We start from the raw sequence: 17,183 nt of genomic DNA on the forward strand, positions 1-17,183 counted from the left end.
CAGCTGCAACTTCATGGTCAGGTAGTGGATAATCCCAGCTAGTCTGCCTCTTTAGTTTCCCTGGAGTTTAGGCTGGTTTCTAACTATGAGGCTGGTCCCAGATTCCTTGAGCCTACAATAGTCCATGTGCTTCCTGTTTCGTGAACTCTACTGCATGGCCTCCTGTTGATTTGAACTTAGAACCCTCACCGCAGCACTAAGAGCCACTAGATGGAGTTGACCTGGAGTCGACTGAGCTCTGACTGCTGAGCTCAGTTGGCCCCTCTTCAATTTGGCTACTGGCCAGTCACCCTTTCCTGAGTGACATCTGAACCTGAATAACTCACCAGCTGCTGCAATTGCTGTGTCACTGCTCTGTTTCAGTGATGCATTTCTTCATGGAGACCTCTGGGGTTCAACCTGCTGTTCCCAGGCTGTTAGTCTAGGCTCTGGGAAAGGGCACTGCTTGTTATCTCCCTCTTCTTCATTTAAGTCTCTCTCTCCACTCTCTGTGTGGACTTCAGTTCTTGTTTCCAATCCTTCCTGAGTCCCAGGAACCCACTTACCTCCTTCTTCTCTTCCTCATGCCACTGTATTCTACTGTCAGGTCACCAAATCTTGGAGAGGTTCTTTCTCTGCTGCTCACCAGGCTGCTATCTTCCCCTAGTATTTCTCTTTTTACCTTCCTTCTCTTCTACCTCTCTTCTTTCCTTTCCCTCTGCTTTCTTTCTTTTTTCTTCTTGCCTTCCTCCTTTTCTGTCTTTTCTTTTCTGCCTTTTCCTTCCTTCTTGGTTTTCTTCCCTCCTTTTTACTTCTCTTCTTCAATCCTTGCCTTTCCTATGTGGTATGTAATTACATACCACAGCTTTCAGTTTTAGAGTATTCAGTTCAATGATTTTTTTTGCACATTCATATAAGATTTGCAACATTTATTACTAATTGCAGAACATTTTTTTTTTTACTATAAAAAGAAACCCATACACATTTCACAAGCACTTCCTGTTTCTTCCTCTCATCTCTTGGTAACGATTAATTTTTCTAACCTCATGGATTTGCCTATTTTGGATATTTCTTATATATGGAATTATGCAATATGTGGCCTTTTGTGACTGATTTGTTTCACTTAGCGTAATGTTTTCAAGCTTCATCCATGTTGTAGCATATGTATTTTATACCTTTTTATTGCTGAATAATACTGTATTCCAGTGGTGGCAAACCTATGACTCATTTTTTTTAAAGACAAAAGTGTTAATGTATGAGTTGTTTTTTCTAAATTAAAACCTCAGTATTTGTGTGTGTGCGTGTGTGTGTGACTGGGGATTGAACTCAGGACCTTATACTTGCCAGGCAAGCACAGTGCCACTGAGCTATATCCCCAGCCCCTCAATATTCAGATTTAATTGCAGTGTTGGCACCAGCGATACATAAGTGGGTTTTGGGTTGTACTTTGAGCACTCAACTGTAAAAGGTTTGCCATCACTGTTCTCTGTGAATGTGTTGTTTGTCCATTCATCAGTTGATAGTGGAAGCTTAGTTATTTGTACTTGTCAAATTATTCATAGAGTATGTTTATATATTTGTATCAGTGGACTGGATGAACCCTGGAGAGATCTAGTCATCACTCTATAACTAGAACTTCTCACTTGTATATTTTCAGTACTAGCCACTACTGGTCAGTAGTAGATGTTTAGCCAAGTGTGGTAGTGTATGCTCATAATCCTAGTTCTCAGGACATTGAGGCAGGAGGTTTGTAGAGTTTAAGGCTAGCTTGGGTTATATAGTGATTTTCAAGGCCAGTCTGTATTACACAGTAAGACACTGCCTTAAAAAAAAGAAGTAAAAAACCTTTTTTTTTTTAGCACTCCTTACATCTAATCCATAACTGTTGTGTGGAATTTCCTCTCCCCTCCACACTTGTCTAATTCTCCCCTGTTGTCTCAAAGCCTCCTCCAAGAAGCCTTCCCACAGCATCCAAGCCTCAGACTCTACTGCTTTCTTCTCTGAACTCTGGTGCATGGGGGATCACTATCATTCATTAGGCACTTAATAGAGTGTTTGTTTTTGTTTTTGTTTTTGTGAGATAGGGTCTCGCTCTTCAGTCCAGACTGGCCTTGAACTCACTAAGTTACCTAGGCTGACCTCAAACTCATGGCGATTCCTCCAGCGTCAGCTTCCTGAGTGCTGGGGTTACAGGTGTGTGCCACCACTCTTGGCAATAAATATAGTCTTATATTGTCTCCTTAACTAGTTGACATTAAGCCCACTAAAACCAAGACTCCTTTTTTCTATCTCCAGTACAGAGGTGTTCTAACTATACAATAAAATTTACTTCTAACATTTTTGCCTACTTAAACTGTATACTTTGCAAAATGAAAGAAGATCAAGATACAGTAAGAAATTATTTAAAATAGCTAAGTTTTACTCATTATTTTACTTAGCAAGTGAGTTCACAGGCAGTGAATATAGTCCATCCTGTTATAGTTATGACTGAAAGAACCTATAAATGTAAATAATTTTTTGACTATTGACAGGGATGTTGTTTGGATGGGTAAGTGAGTGGGTGGTGATGGGTTGGTTTGTGCTGTTTGCATCACTAGAGCCACAGAGGTTGGTTACTCTTCTGTGGGAAAAAAAAAAAAAAAGGATGGAAAGCTATAGAGAATTGACTCCCACAGACTGACTGGAAATGATAATGATGACTAGAGAGAGGTTACAAGCTGCAAACCTCTTAAAATTGCTACATGGGCCCAAGCAGCAAAACACATGAGAGGTTTAACTTCTGAATATTACACTCTTTTGAAATTATTTTATGTGTATATCTATAGGAATACACACATAAAACTATACTCTATTTGTAAGGACAATGCAAAAAGCTTTTCAAGGTGACCTTAAGATCAGCCTGTAAAAAAATATTAAAGATGTGAGCGATCACATCTGACTTATTGTTTAAAAATTAACTGGGTGTGGGGCCGGGGTTTAGCTTGGTGGCACCATGCCTGCCTTACAAGCACAAGGTCTTGAGTTTGATCCTCAGTACAACACACACACACACACACACACACACGCACACACACAATTAATTGGGCATGTGTAGTGCAAACCTGTAACGCCAGCCCTTGGGAGCTGAGGCAGGAGGAATGCTGTAAGTTCGAGGCTAGCCTAGGCTATGAAGTAAGCTCAAGGTCAGGATCTTAGGTAGTGAGACCCTGTCTCAAAAAAAAAAATATATATATATATATATGCATATAGAAATAAAAATTTTTTCTGTATTGCTTTTTTTACCCAACCATTTTACTGAACTCACTTGAATTTCTAATAGTTTGTACATTTTCCATGTTGAAATAATATGATCTTTAACTGTTGGCAGTTTTTAGTCTTTATGCCTTTGGGGGTCTTATTTAGAATCTTTAATTTGATGTTGATAGCACTGATAGCATGCAGCCTTATCTTATTCATGAATTTAAAGTGTACATTCCCAGCATTTCATACTAATTGTGGTGGTTGTTTCTGGTAGGTTCTCTTCATCCTGTGAAAGATGTTTTCATTTAGTTCGCTAAGTTTGTTTGCTTTAGTAATCATGAATGGATTTATGATTTATGAATTATCAAAGCCTTTCCTGCATCTTTTGAGATAGTCACACAGTTCGCTCCTTTACTCTGGTAGTTCTGTTATCAGAAGATTTTAAGAATCTGATTCTGTTGGCTTGCTTCTGTTTGATTACTCCCTCACGTGTTTGTATTTTTTGATTGTGAGCTTATCTTCAGCAAGGTTTTAACTGATGAAATCTTATATGGCCTGGGTTGAGGTATATATCAGAGATGATTTGTATTTGCTATTAGACAACCGAGTTGTATTGCTTGCCTGGGTCCACACTTAAGTTTAGGATAATTTCTTGGGCTGGGTGAGTAAGTGACCTCAAACTGATTGGAAAGCAGATTAATTTATGTAAGCTCCAACTGTGTATACCTTTTCTTCCTCCTACCTAGTTGACACAAGTTTTTTGTTTTGTTTTTGGACTGTGAATTGAGCCTAGGACTTTCACACTGAGGTACATATAATAACTTCAACTCTTTTTTATTTTTTATTTTGAGACAAAGTCTCACTAAGTTTTCCAGGCTGAGATTCATCTTGTGAACTTCTTTGTTCAGCCTCCCATAGTGCCATCACTCATGGCTTTGACTCAAGTTTTTTGTGTTGTCTGTGTTAGTGAGTAGATGTTTCTGAGTCTCCTCTTACATGACAGCAGAGGTTTTCAAGGTCCTGACTTCATGTTGACATCATGGTCCTCCCTTTTTAGCTTTTCTGAGGCCAGGCATTGTCTATTATCTTTCATTTTTTTTCCCTAAGATTGGCAACTTCTTCCAGAACTGTTGCAATGGCAGTTGTCAAGAATTAAGAGTCTTGTGTAAATACTGAATAGTTTCTCTGGTGTGAAAAACTAAAAGTGTAAATAAGGTTCAAATTGTATAACTGATAATGTGAAATAGGAAGACAAGGACTAAAGGAATAGGGGAAGTGGGAAGGGTAGGGGAAAGGAAAGAAGGCAAAAGAAAAAATATGAAAAAGGGAAAAAATGGAAACAAAGTCTTTGTAAATAGGGAAGGGTGGAGGGGTATGGGGAGGGGAGGAATATGGAGAAAAAATAAGAACCAAGATACATCATGTAAAGGTACAAGATCTTAATGATAAATGTCATTGTACTGTATACCTAAAAAGTACCAATAAACTTAATGGGAAAAAAAAAGAATTAAGAGTCTTGGTTTTTCAGTTTGCTTTTCATTCTTTGTTCTTGGGGATTTCTGTTACTTCTTGTGAGCACAACTGTGTATTTAAAAGGGATGCCCATTATATTTTATCCACATTTCTAGGTGTTTTTCTGCAGTAGGAGGATTTGCAGCACCTGTTTGCCCACATGCCAAAGCAGGGAATCCTAATTCAATTTGTTAGTTGTTCTTTTTTCATTGTATTGCTATCTTGTTAGTTTCAACTAAGTAAGATTGCACGTTGATTGGCTTGGGAGGTACCTAGGACGTTAAAAAGCACAGTTTTGGATGTGTTTGTGTGGGTCATAGAGCCCTGCTTTTGGGTACCATATATGGTTCCTGGCTTCTCCTTCTCTGGTGCTGTTCCTGGCCACCATGAGCTAAATATCTTTGTTCCACCATTTTTGTTTCTGCCTTGGAGAGAGCTGACCATGGATGGACTGAATTCCCTGAAACTGTGAACCAAATAAACTTCTCTTCTTTTAAATTATGGTTGTTGGCTACTGTTGTCCCAGCAATGGAAAAGCTGAGTCATACACAGTAGTTAGTTTCTAGAGCTCTGATTGAAATCTTCCTCTTGTGCTATTCTGCCTTCATGATTGTGGGATACCCAGTTTTCAAGTGCTACACTCCCTCTCAGTCTTTTTTTTTTTTTTTTAAGTCATATTTGATCCAAGGGCTTCATACTGAGCTACATTCCTGGGCTCCCCCAGCCCCCTTTATAGGCGTGCACCATCACACCAGGCTCTCTCTCTCTCAAGCATTAGTTAGTTTGTGTTAGTTCTGAAGTTTGAAGTCAGATGTATTTTATAGTTCTTGATCAAGATAACAGCAATGCTAAAGGTATTTATAAACCTATATGAGTCCTTTTTATGTGAGTGATTTTTTTAGAAGCCTATCCAAACTCAGAATATGTAATTTTATTTTGTTTTGTTTGAGACAGGGTCTTGCTGCATAATTCAGGCTGGCCTTGAACTCACTATATAGCCCAGGCTGGCTTTGAAGTAGTAGCAATCCTTCTGCCTCAGCTTTTTTTTTTTGTGTGTGTGTGTGTGTGTGGTATTGGGCATTGAACCCAGGGGGCCTCTGTGTGTTAGACAAGCTCTATATCTCCAGATTGAGCTATATCCACAGATCTAGGAATAACTTTATATTTGAATGTATGTGAAAATGCTTTCCTATTGGAATTGTTTGTTATGGAAGACCATGTTTTCCTGTGTTTAATAAAAGAGGTGATGAGATTCTGGCAGTGACGGTGGGTGGGTGGGGTGTTTAATAGCTTATCACTTAGTCTGAATGGCAGCCTCACAGTTATGTAACAGTGAGTTGCACTCCTCATTCTTGTATGCTGTGGTGAGCAGGAGTGAGGATTAGCTTATCATCCCATCCTTTCCCTATCACTCTCCTTCCCTTTTTTAGACAGATATTTTTATTTTGGCTACAGTGCTAGGGAAATGTCCACTTTAGAATAGATCACAAGAATGTTTCACTATTTATTGACTGAGTGACCACAGGTTGGAACCTTGTTAACCTTCCTGCTCCAATGTAGGAGTGGAATCTTTGTCCTTGAGATTTGGCAGTGGTCTCTTGGTTTTCCATTTCTGTTCTTCACTTAACCTTTTCCTCACTTTGACTCTACTAGATTGTTTTAGACAGTGGTTGCCAGCTATGATGGTTAATCTTAATTGTCACCTTCAGATTAAGAAGTGCCTAGGAAATTAGTAACATACACTTCTGAGTGTGTCCCTAAGGGCTTTTCCAGAAATGATTGGCATGTAGGTCAACAAACTAGGGGGAGACCTCCCCTGAATGTGGGTGGCACCATCGACAATGTGGGTAGTAGGGGCATGAATAAAACAAAAGCTGGAGGAAGCGCATCACAAGCATACATTTTTCCCTCTTTCTGCTTCCTAGCTCTTGTGAAGTGAGATACTTTTCTCTACCACACCCTTCTACCATGATCTGCCTCCTCTTCTACCCACAGCTGACCACGGAATGAAACTGTGAGCCAAAATAAACCTTTCCTTTTTTAAGTTGTTTATCACAAAGACCACGGAAATCTTAACACTCCACATGTTGTAGGTTGGCATACTGAACACTGGTGAGGCAGAACTTAGAGGTTTAATTCCAAGATACAGCCTTGCCTGGAGCCCTAGGTGGTACCTGTCGTAGGTGGTGGCACTTTTTATTGTACCAGGATGAATGTGTATACTTAGAAATGTGTATACTTAGGTACTAGGGGATCAGGTGAGAAAGTGATTAGTATAATGGGAAAGAAAATGCATTAGTAGTACGATCTTTCATTTTTCTATTGATATAATTTTATGACTATATTTGACTTAGCGTTTGGTATTTATTTAAATGAGGCGGACTTGTTTTATTCAAATAAGGTCCAAAATGATATTTTTGGAGTTAGTTTGATTACTTCTTGTTTTACTTTTACATCTGAGTTTTTAAGTTTTGACCTGGTACAGTGCCTTTATATAAAAAGTGCTTAGGCTTTGGACCAGTTAAATGGCTAGTTTTTCTACCTTTCCACTTGATCTTTCTTTCTCCAAAATAATTGTCGGGTACTGTTTTCTTTAGAATATTTCTCAAGTTCATTTCAGCCTTTGCCTTTTGATCTGTCTGCTGTGATGGTATCTCTTGACTGTACCATCCTTGTCTGAGCTGTTTTGATCTTTATACCTCCCATTTAGTATAGTGAAGTTAGGCCTTAGTTCCATGGAATATCCTCTCTCTAAAGAGTGGATGTGTACGGCTGGATGTGTGTGCACATATGAGTCATATTCTGGTCTTTGACAGATGCCCCCTTTCCCCAAGTGTTAGCACCCATTATTTTCTACTTATACATATAGAGGTTTTCTGCAGGTCCTTTTTCTTGGAAAACATATAGCCTGTGTTTTGTCCAGATTCTGTATGCTTTCCCCCAGAGAAGTTACAGAAATATATTTGAAGGAAGACATTTCTGTTTCATTACTTTGGCTTGGTTAAATGTATACTTTCTTTCTCACTTGTCTTTGCTGATTTTCAGATATCATTCTTTTGTTCAGGATTTCTTTCCAGGGTTAGAGAGAGATATAGGACAGGCTTATATACGTAACTCTGGTTTAAAGTGTGCCTGCAGGGGACTGGGGATTTAGCTTGTGTTTCTGCCTCCTGCCTTGCAAGCACAAGGTCCCAGTACAAAAAAAGAAAACAAATTGTGCCTCCAAGCAATGTGTGTATCTAAGACAGAACAGAATGGGCCTATAATCCCAGCTACTTGGGAAGTTGAGGCAGAAAGGATGGCAAGTCTGAGGCCAGCTTGGGTAATTCACCAAGACTTTCTTAAAAAAAAAAAAAAAAAGACTGGGGATGATGTAGCTCAGTGGTTGTGTGCCTATAGGTTCAATCCCCAGTTCTGAAAGGTAATACTGAAATATGTAATCTAGTTAGATTGTTAGATTACATAAATCCTTTTAGAGACTATTCCAGCATGGACCACATCCACACAAAGAGGGCAAGTTTGTGAGTCCAGTTTTCACCTACCATTCTGAGTAAGGTAGATCTCAGTGTTGTTTTAATTTGCATCTGTTGAGTGACCAGTGATGTTGAGCATTTTTTCATATATTTACCTGCCATTTCTACATCTTCATCTAAGTGTCTCTTCATTTGAAATGCCTAGTTTTGGATTGGGTCTTTAAATTTGAGGGGTCTGATTTTGTTGAGTTCATTACATATTCTAGATATTAGTACTTTGTCTGAGGAACAGCTGGCAAATTCTTTTCCCCCACACTGTGGGTTGTCTCTTCACTCAGTTGATGCTTTCTTTGCTGTGAAAAAGCTTTTTAATAAAATGAGATGCCAGTGGTTGATTCTTTGTGATATTTCCTGGGCAAGTGGGGTTTTGTTCATAAAGTCTTTGCCTACACCAATTCTTCAAGAGTTCTGCCTATTGTATCTTCCAGCAAATTTAATGTTTCTATTTTACAACTTTCTTTCTTCCTTTTTTTTTTTTGGTACCAGGGATTGAACACTCAGGACTTTGTGCTTGCGAGACAGGCATGGTACCACTGAGTTAAATTTCTGGCTAATGTTTCTATTTTAATATTTAGATCTTTGATTCATTTTAATTTGAGTTTAGTGCCTGGTGAAAAATATGGGTCTAGTTTTAATCTTCGGCATGTGGACAGCTGCTTCTTCCAACACCATTTATTAAAGTGAATGTTTTTCTTCCAGTGAAGGTAATTTGCTCCTTTGTCAAAGATAAGGTGGCTGTGTCTGGAGTTGTTTCTGTATCTTTTAATCTGTTCCATTGATCCCTGGGTCTGTTTTTTGCCAGTACTATGCTGCTTTTATCACAGTAGCTTTGTAGTATAGTTTCAGGTCATGAATTTTGATGATCTTGCCTTGTTTTTGTTGTCCAGAATTGCCTTTGCTATTGTAGGTCTCTGGTTCCAAATTAATTTTAGGAGTATTTCTTTTTATAATTCTGTGAGATATGCTGTTGGAATTTTGATCAGAATTGCATTAAACCTGTTTAACAATTTTGGAAGTATGGCCATTTTCACTATATTGGTTCTTCTTATCTGAGAATAAGGAGTATCTTTCCATTTTCAGGTATCTTCTTTGATCTTTTTCACAGTACTGTAGTTTTCACTGTAGAAGTCTTTTACTTCCTGTGTTATACTGATTCCTAAGTATTTAATTTTTTTGAATGCTATTGTGAAAGGTCATGTTTCACTAAATTTGTCTCAGTTTGTTATTTGTGTACAGGAATGCTATTGAATTTTGTGTTGACTTTGTATCCAGCTATGCTGTTGAATTTGTTTATTAAATATAGAAGTCTTTCGGTGGAGTTTTGAGGGTCTTCTATATAGAGTATCATGTCATCTGCAAATAATGATAATTTAACTTCATTCTTTCCTATCCTTATTCCTTTTACTTTTTTTTTCTTGTCTAATTGCTCTGGCTAATGTTTCCAGAACTATATTGAATAAGAATGGTGACAGTGGACATTCTTGTTTTGTTCTGATTTTAGAGTGAAAGCTTTCAGATTTTGTCCATTTATATGATGTTGGCTGTTAGTTTGTTATAGATGACATTTATCAGATTGAAATAAAGACCATCTATACCAAATTTCTGTAGGGTTTTTATCATGAATGGATATTGGACTTTGTCAAATGCTTTTTCTACATCTATTGAGCTGATCATATGGAATTTTTTTTTAAGAGTAGGAAAAATTTATTGAGGGAAAGAAAGTTTCTGTCTAAGAGAGATAGGACGGGGACTGGAAAGTGGGTTGTTTTATACAGCAAAGCCATTTAGTGAGGCAGGTACAAAGTGGGACAAAACTATAAAACCTAATGGAAAATTACAAGGTGGGCATGAGGTAGGGCAAAACGATGACCAACCAATAAGATTACAAGTATCAGTCACCCAGGTAATATTGATTAAATGGGGGTCAAATGGGTGAGAGCAAGTCCCATAGCAAGCATACAAAGATTTTCAGTAAGGGTGGGGATCAGGGATAGTTCTTGGAAAGGCTGGTTTAAGACCTTGGCCTCCCACCCAGGTGATTGATACCTATTTAGAATATCAATCACAGGCATTCATCCACAGGGTAAGCATAAGGATATAGGATATAGTAGTTTCTCTCCTTTTACAATTCTGGCCTTCAGTGAATGTGTCTTTATTGTGTTCCAGGTTGGATCCTTGCTGTGTTGGCTCCTTGAGGACAGCCCTGTCTAACTGCCTACAAGATATCTAATTAACTCACCTATCTGCAATATTTCCCTCTCTGAAGAAGTACCCCTAACTGCTGTGAGGGGGCAGAAGGTGAAGACAGCTCTGGCTACTTCCAGCTGAATAGGATTGTAGTTGTTTATAATCAGCAATTAGAGTTACTCTACAAAGGGTCTATCTAAGGCCTTCCATAGGTGCCAGGCATTGTCATCTTGGTAGCTGCATAGCTTTTAATTCTGGAGGAGACAAAGCTAAAGAAACAGTAAAGAATGCATTGGCCAAATTATATGGTCAGCAAAATTGTTATGAATATAGCCCACAAAGAGGATAAGGAGAAGGTCCAAGGGACTTCAGAATCCAACATAGAAGTCATATTGTATAGTTTAGCAGTTATGTACTGTTTACAAGGTTGATCTGGTGGATTCCGATAAAAGAAGTCTAGCACATTTGTCATTGGTTCCATGTGTATGACTGCTTGGAGTTTGGCGCCTCAAAGATGTAAGGTCCTGTAGGAAAGGTTCCTTTGGGTCCTGAATCTTTTTGACCTTGAGGGGCTAGGGCCAAAATATTGGCAGTCCTCTTAACCTCCTAGTTTTGGTCTGCAAACTCTGTTCAGTAGTCTTGGTGGAAGACCTCCAAAATGATACAGGGGGATGTAACTTCCATACTTGCTAGATACCCGAAACACGAGTTCATGTTCTCTAAAATTGAGGAATGAATTCTAGGAACAATGGAGGTTAAGAGTAGGAAAAATTTATTGAGGGAAAGAAAGCTTCTGTCTAAGAGAGACAGAAGGGGGACCGGAAAGTGGTTGCCCCTGATCATACAGATTTTGTCCTTGGCTCTGTTAATATGTTGTATTACATTTATTGATTTGGCTATATTGGACCATTCCTGCATCTGTAGGATGAATCCTGCTTGGTCATGGTGTATAATCTTGATGATTTGCTGCATTCAGTACAGTGCATCATTGACTTAAAAATTCATTTCGTTCATGAGGGCTGTTTGTAACTCAAGTTGGTCAGTTAAAGGCTCCCGGTCCTCTACACAGACTTCAAAGTCTCTCTCCTCTATAATTTTAGGCCACACTTTCATACATGCAGATCTCAGTGTCTTTAGAGAGACGCTGTCCCAGGATTTCTGAATTAACCTCACACAGGAAAGGATGTGGTAATTTTCCTTCCAGAACTCTTAAGTTTTTTTTTTTTCTTTCTTTTTGTACTGGGTATCGAACTCAGGACCGTGCACTTGCTAGGCAGGCATTGTGTCACTGAGCTAAATCCCCAGCTTCAGAACTCTTTAAGGTTTTAAATCTGTATCTGAGACCATCTTGGAAGCACAAGCAGCCAGCATTTGGGTGGGTCATAAATCAAGACTTTGCTCATAAGTTAAAACTAAAATTCTTGTTGTACCCCAAGTTGTTTGTATGTCAATCCAATCATAACTGGAGTCCATTGTATCTTATTGAGGATTTTTGCATCTATATTCATTAGGGAGATCAGCCTGTAATTCTCTCTTTTTCTTTTCTTTTTTTTTTTTTTGGCTTTTTGAGACAGGGTCTCACTATGTAGTTGAGACTGACCTGGAACTCATTGTGTAGCCCAAGCTGGTATCAAACTCACAGCGATCCTCCTGCCTCAGCCTCCTGAGTGCTGGGATTACAGGCATGCGCCACCATGCCTGGCCTTGTAGTTCTCTTTTTTTTAAGGGTAGATTCTTCTCTGATTTTGTTCTCAAGGTAATGTTTGCTTTCAGGAATGAATTTGGGAGTACTGCTTCCCTTTTAATTTCATTAAAGAGTTTTAGAAGCAGTAATATTATGCTTTCTCTAAGTTTCTTATACAATTCAGCAGTGAATCAATCAGAGCCTTGCAGTTTGTCAGTAGTTTTTTAATTATATCTTCAATTTCATTGGCTGATACTGGTTTATTTAGAAGTTTTATATCTTCTTGATTCACCTTTGGTGATTCATATGTATCTAGGAACCTGTCCATTTCTTCTGTGTTTTCTATATTCTTAGAATACAGGTTCTTGTAGTAGGTATCAATGATTTGGATTTCTGCAGGGTCTGTTGTGATTTTACCCTTTTCATTCCTAACTTCACAAACTTGAGTCTTATTTCTTTCTGTTTTTTTTTTTTTTTTTTTTAATAAGGTTGGCTAAGGGTTTGTCAATTAGTTTAATCTTTCAAAGAACCAATTCTTTGATTCATTGAGTCTTTGTATTTTCTTAGTCTCTATTGCATTAATTTCTGCTCTGATCTTTATAATATCCTTCCTTATGTGAGCTTTGGGTTGACTTGTTTTTCTTTTTCTAGAAGCTTAAGGTTCAACATTAGCTTGTTTATTTGAACTAACTCTGTTTTTCTGACATGCAAATCCACTGCTGTAAATTTTCTTTGTAGGACTTTGTCCCCCATAAGTTGATGTATGTTGTATTGGCATTATCATTGTAGAAACTGATTTCTTCTTTAATTTCATCAGTGACCCATTGGTTGTTCAGGAGGGTGTTATTTAATTTCCATGTTTTTATGAGGCTCTTGTGGTTTCTTTTGCCATTGATTTCCAGTTTCAATGCACTATGGTCTGATAATATGCATGGGATAATTTCAGTTCCTTTGCATTTACTTCAGCATGTTCTGTGAGCTATATGTGGTCTGTTTTGGAGAACATCCTGTTTGCAGCTGAGAAGAATGTGTATTCTGATGTTGTTGGGTAGAACACTCTGCAGGCATCTACTAGGTCCATTTGTTGAAAAGTTTGGTTCAATTCTACTATTTTGTTGTTGATTTTTTTGTCTGGTTGATCTATTTGTGATCAGTGGGGTATTGAGGTCCCCCATTACAATTGAATTAGTGCTCATTTGATTTTTCATGTCAATAATTTGTTTTAGTTAAGTGTGCTGGCATGTGGTGCATATAATCTATGATTGTTATCTCTTCCTCTTGGATTGATTGTTTCCTTTACAAGGATATAATGATCTTCTTTGTCTCTCTTAATCAGTCTTGGCCTGAAATCCACTTTGTCTGCAAATAGAATAGCTACCTCTTCTTTTTTCTGATTTCCTTTCACATGGAGTATTATTTTTCCATCCTCTAACCTTCAGTCTATGAATTTGTTTTTGAATTAAATGTGTTTCTTGTATGTAGCATATTTTTGGATCTTGCTTCTTGATCCATTCTGCCAGTCTGTTTCTTTTGCTTGGTGAATTGAAGCCATTAACATTGATGGTTATAACTAATATGTATGATTCATCTTTGTCATGTTTTTTCCTGTTCTTGATTCTTGTTTTCCCCAATTTAATTTCTTGCCTTGCCTGGTAGATTCATTCTGTTTGAGTTCATGGACTTGCAGTCCTGGTTATCTCTTTCTAGACTTGTCCTTCAGAACATTTTGGAGTTATGGTTTGGTGGTCATGCATTTCTTCAGGTGTTCTTTGTTGTGGAAATATATTATTTCTCCATCAATTTTGAAAGATAATTTTGTGGGGTATAGCAATCTGAGTTGGAAGTTTTCTTTTAGGATTTTCTTTATTTAAGGGTTTGTGTTGAGAAGTCTGCTGTGACTCTTACTGGCTTTCCTTTATAGATGATGTTTCTTTTCTCTAACGTGGTTTTTTTATATTGTTTGTGCTATCTCTTGTTTTTTCATTGATTCCTATCCATCTTGTTATTCTTTGCATCATCTAGTATCTGTTGGATTTTTTTTTTTTTTTTGTGGTCCTTTGCTATTTTTAAGATATCTTTCTTTTTGTAGTCAGTAACCTCAACCCTGACTTATCTGATTTTCTGTCCTCACATTGGCCCATTCTGCTGTGTATACTTTAAATGGAATTTTTAAGCTGGACATCTGTTTCATGGATTCCATTTCTTTTCTATGTTGAGTATTCAATTTGCATCATTTTCCTAACTCTTGTATTTTTAAAAAATCTGTATCTGCTCTAGAGTCACTGCCCATGTCTTCCATTGTGCTCACCATCTCTGAAGTTATATGAGAACTATTTCGGCTTTAGTTTTTCTAGAGCCTCATTCATATGTTTTGTGACTTCCACTGTTATCACTTCATAGAGTCCAGGTGTGTGGGTTTTGAATTGTTCCACTTCATTGTCTCTTGTATTTGCCTTTTGTGAGCTGGAAGTTTGGGATTGCATCTTGCTTAAGTGTCTTCTCATTTCCTTTTTCTTTCTTTTCTTCTTTTTTTAGTTTAATTCCTGGATTGACGCTTGTAAATTGCTTATGGCAAGTAGCTTCGTTGCTAGTATTTAGAACTCTTAGGAAATGACTATTTTTCAGAGATGTCTTCCAGGTTTAGCTGGCTTTTGAGTTTTGAGTGTTTCAGGACTTTGCCTATTCAGTGTATTGGGGATGAGAAATTGCTGCCTATTTGGCCTAGCCCTTGGTTCTTCGGCACTGGTGTATAGTATTGTTTGTGACTCTTAGTCATTCTCAGTCTGGGCACAGCAGGAAGAACAACCAATTAGAACAACTATGTCATCTTGCTAAAATAGTGTAATCAGAACCAATGATAGCATCAAATATAGCCTAGAAAATGACAAAATGTGGTAAGTATTAATTTGTCACCTTTAACTGTATGAACTAGATTTGTGGTTGTATATCAAGATCTAAAACCAAAAAATTATATATAGTAAATATATCCTCATTATGGCTATTTTACGCACAGGGGAGGACCAAGTCAAAAGAGGGAAAAAAGTAAGGAAGAGATTAGAAGCAAGGCTGGAGAGCAAAGGAAGATTATGCCTTTTGTAAACTGGTGAAGAAAGGTGGGAAAGAGAGAAGGAAGAAATAAAAACAAAAGAACAGAACAACAGCAACAAAATAAACTAGAAACAATGTTCACTCTTATATAAAAATAAGAACAGGGAGCTGGGGATTTAGCTCAGTGGTTCTGCCACCTGCCTTGCAAGTGCAAGGTCCTGAGTTCCATACCTAGTATCAAACAAAAAAAGAAGAACAAACCATCAAGAAAAAAGAAAACAAAGCAAGAAAAGAAAGAAGAAAATTAGCAGTAAAAAAAAAAGTCTACTTCAAGGTGTGTCTGTGCTGTCACTGGTTGACAACTTGGGCAGACAGTCCAGATCCTGTTGATTAATACCAACAAGTCAGCTGTAAGATGTATGTTGGAGTAGTGGATAATCCTTGCAAGCCTGCACCTTCAATTCTAAATTTCGGGCTGGTTTGTAACTGTGAGGCTGGAACCTGTTTTGTTTAGCATGCAACAACATACTTCCTTGAACTTGGCTCCTTGACCTCCTCCTAACTTGAAATCAGTTCCACCTCACCCTGATGCAGCTAACCCAAGGCTGCACTAAGTTCTGAATTCAGTTGTCCTTTCTCCAAGATGGCTACCAGCCAGTTGCCCTCTCCTTGGGGATATCTCACGGGTCACTGCAGTCCACTGCTCCATTCCACTGATGTGTTTCTTGGTGGAGGCCTTGGGGGTTGTCAGTAGTCACTGTGCTTCGACAGGTTCGAGCTACCTTTCCCAGACAGCAAGTCAGGGCTCAGGGAGAAGGTGTCCCCTTGCAATGTTCTTCTTCATTAAAGTCTCTCTCTTTGCTCTCCTCGTTGGCTTCAGTTCTCACTTCAAATGGTTGCTACATCCCAGAGACCTGCTCCCCCACCCCTTCTCTTCTTCACGTTGCTGTATTCCAGTGTCTGGACACCAAACCTCCGAGAGGCTGTTTCCCTGCTCTTCACCACTTCGCCATCTTCCCAGAAGTCCAGAGTTTATTTTATTCCTGCCTTATGCCTGTGCTCAGTGATTTTACTTGTCCTCTCTTTTTGCCAAGATTATCCTGATCTGGTGTTTTAATTTGTGTGTTTGCAACTTTTTCAGAGTCCAGGATATTAGACCGTGCAGTAGTGCCTGTGTCACAAGCTTCTCATAGCCAAAACTGCCTGTGCCTGAATTAGCTCCTATCTTTTCAACCCAATTGCCCCCTCCCATCCTCTTCATCCCGTCGCTATCCATAATTCCAGGGGAAAGGAGGTCACTTGCTGCCCTCACAGTGGCCTTCTAGAACTTCACTCCTGCTCATTCAAAATCCAGGACTGATTCTGCAGGGTTGTATTGCTCAGTGACCTCTTGGATAAAGGGCCTAAGCCAGGGGAGCTTTGTAGGGGAACACATTGAACCTAAGCCTGTGGCTTTTTTTTTTTTTTGTACTGGGGATTGAACTTGGGTCCCTGTGCTTGCAAGGCAGGCGGCGGAACCACTGAGCTAAATCCCCGGCTCCTTGTGGCTATTTTAAATGAGGTAGGGGAACAGTTATTTAATTATGAAAGTAAAAATCTGACTTTGCAAATGTAGTATTAACTTCAGTCATTGAGAAAGTTTCCCTTTGATGGCTAATTACATTTACCAAATAACCCAAGAAAATCTCATGTGATTAATACATAGATTAATCTATAGTTTTTTATTTGAATACACTAAGAGATAATATTTTTTGATGTTCATACAACTTAGCCTTCTACCTATTACATTTTTAAAATTCTGGTTTTAAGCTAGCATGTGGTACATGTCTATAATCCCAGCCCTTTAGAGGCTGAGGCAGGAGCAAGTTTTAGGTTCTGCCTAGGCCTATAGTGGGAAAAAAGAAAAAATTATAAATAAATGGAAATAAAAATAAAAAGGGCTGGGAAAGTAGCTTAGTGTGAAGACCAGCATCTGGTCAATAATTCCCAATACCTGCCCC

At 38.4% G+C, this 17,183-nt stretch overlaps 1 protein-coding gene across 6 annotated transcripts in view; it reads left to right on the forward strand.

The window, feature by feature from the left end:
* The window catches only part of Rad54l2 (RAD54 like 2), a 103,178-nt gene that overhangs the window by 16,078 nt on the left and 69,917 nt on the right, over positions 1 to 17,183 (forward strand). The window contains exon 1 of one of the 6 annotated variants that reach the window (XM_010625376.1): positions 10,526 to 10,562. The exons of 4 other annotated variants lie outside the window; for them this stretch is intronic. The gene's annotated coding sequence lies outside the window, so the exon portion shown is untranslated. Of the gene's footprint in view, positions 1 to 10,525; positions 10,563 to 17,183 lie in introns of those variants that run through there. One more of the 6 variants, XM_010625374.1, reaches the window with a different exon arrangement.

This window comes from Fukomys damarensis, unplaced genomic scaffold (genome assembly GCF_012274545.1).
Source record: "Fukomys damarensis isolate Sample0158 unplaced genomic scaffold, DMR_v1.0_HiC HiC_scaffold_37, whole genome shotgun sequence".
Lineage (NCBI taxonomy): Eukaryota > Metazoa > Chordata > Mammalia > Rodentia > Bathyergidae > Fukomys > Fukomys damarensis.